We start from the raw sequence: 2168 nt of genomic DNA on the forward strand, positions 1-2168 counted from the left end.
TGGGTCATGGTCCTGCTGAAATTCCTTTTCTGTCTTTTCTCCATCCTGTCAGGATGTCAGGATGGGGCACATATGCCCAGTGTATTTTTCTAGCTGCTGGGGCTGGGATTCAAATCACATTTGGCCATGTGGGATCTGGCTCCTTTAATCACTGGGCTACATGTTGGGCCCAAATAACTTTTTTTTTTCTTTTTTTTAGTGTAAATGCATTTTATTTTTAGACCACCTAACCTACATGACATGTTTTTTTTTCCTTTTAAAAAAAATGCCTCCACTCTAAATAAATCACAGTCAAAATAAATGAAGAGCTCAAGATAACATCAGTCCCATTTGTCTTTAGTCCTGGTGTTTTGTGGATGACAAGCAGCAGTCAGTTATGATGACAGGTGATAGATCCAAAGTAATTGCCAAATTTGTTAACATTTTTCCGTTCTAAACCATCCTTAAAGAAAATTATATATGGGGTCACACCATCCTCACGGTAGTCCAGCAGTGTGACTATACCATCTGGATTCATGTTTTCACCAATAAACAACTGGTAGTTTTTGAAATTAGCAAGAATATGCTTGATTTGTTCTGCAGCCCCTGTCATAAAGGGTTTTACTCTTTCTGGTCTCTGTTCTTCAAGTTTGCCTTTGATTGATTTCATGTAATCTTTGATGGACTTCTTGTAGGTTTCTTTTTGTGAAGGTGGTTTCCGCAAGGAATGGTTCATGACAATGTCAACACCAATGACCACTGTGCTTTCTGTACTTTTGCCTTCAGGGCCTTTAGCGGAGGCATTTCCACCAATGAGCGAATCACTGATGTTACCCTCTGTCCTACTGACCATTTTCCCCTCCACCTCCAAGCACAGTCCATCCGCCATCTCCTGGATCTTGTAAATGTCGGAGAACATCTCATCGTGGCTGATGAGGTCCCAGTAGATAATCATGATGGCTGTTGGAGGGAGACACCGGCGCTTGCCGAGTAGGAGCCTGGAGCTCGGAGCGAGCACAGTGCAGCTGGAGCGGTGCTCGGAAGCAAGAACTTCTTAAAAAGTACTTTTGGAAGTGGAATTGTACACTGATTATGAGCATACACAGTGGAGTCAGGGAGCCTAGGTCTCAATCCCTTATACAACCTGGACAAATCTTTCAGCCTCTCTGTGCCTAAGTGTTCCAGTCTGCAAAATAGAGATACTAGAGATTGCCTGCTAGTGCTACTATGAGGAAGATTCCCAGTGCTTGGATGACTGCATCACGCTATAGTATGCACTATGTGTTAGCTATTATTACATCCTTTTGTAGCCACATACTACTTCTTACTTCTATTTCTAATACATAAAATGGAAGAGCCAATTTTCCTACCTTCACCGTATTACCTATGTCTCCATTCAACATTTCCAAAATGAAGTAACTGTCCAGTCAAAACTATTTATCCTAGATTTTTTGAGTGCCAGCGCGGAGCTGTACATTACTAGAAGGAACTCATAACCGACTGCTTTTCTAATGTTAGCGATGATAGGCTTTGTGAACTAAAGTGCTTGGGATCGTTAGCTACACCTCTGCTACCATCAGCTTCCAGGGGAAGAGACACTGATGCTGCGAGAAGGAAACTGAAATTCACACAAAGGCCTTGAGTTTGATTGTTTTCCTGAAAACTTACACATACTTTGGTATTTACAGCATACTTTAGCGTACATTACTTCATCTGCTCTTCATGATTCTATGTATGTAATATTAACTCCTTGTTTATTTTTGCATTATTAACTCTTTGTATGGGTGAAGAAACTGGCTCAGAGAGGACCATGGCACAGAGTAGTGAGGGTGGTGCTGGATCAGCCAGCTCCCTATGGTTAGGCATTTAAACAGGGACTACAAGATACTACTATTAGGACCAGCTCCACGGCACAGTGGTTAAGCACTGTGGATAGGGAGGCAGGGCCCACTTGGCTGATGGCGTTCTGAATCTAGCCCCAGTGGGAACACACCTTGGGTGCAGGTATGCATCCCTAAGATCCTGACAATATGGAGAAATGGAGGGAAAAAAATATTGCAGCATGACCTGGCCCCACAGGGGATTGTTCTTGTTCTATCCATCTAGTGTTCACATATGTCCTCTGGCATTTAAAAAATAAAATAAAATAAAATAAAATAAGGAGTTCATTCGATGGGCTGGCTCCACGG

General features: G+C 42.3%; 1 protein-coding gene and 1 pseudogene across 2 annotated transcripts in view; both read right to left on the reverse strand.

Annotated features, from left to right (window-relative positions):
- The window catches only part of AGPAT5 (1-acylglycerol-3-phosphate O-acyltransferase 5), an 81734-nt gene that overhangs the window by 7289 nt on the left and 72277 nt on the right, over window positions 1–2168 (reverse strand). The window lies entirely within an intron of this gene.
- Window positions 349–953, reverse strand: LOC106733568 (translationally-controlled tumor protein pseudogene; annotated as a pseudogene).

This window comes from Tupaia chinensis, unplaced genomic scaffold (assembly GCF_000334495.1).
Source record: "Tupaia chinensis unplaced genomic scaffold, TupChi_1.0 Scaffold144089_1, whole genome shotgun sequence".
Lineage (NCBI taxonomy): Eukaryota > Metazoa > Chordata > Mammalia > Scandentia > Tupaiidae > Tupaia > Tupaia belangeri.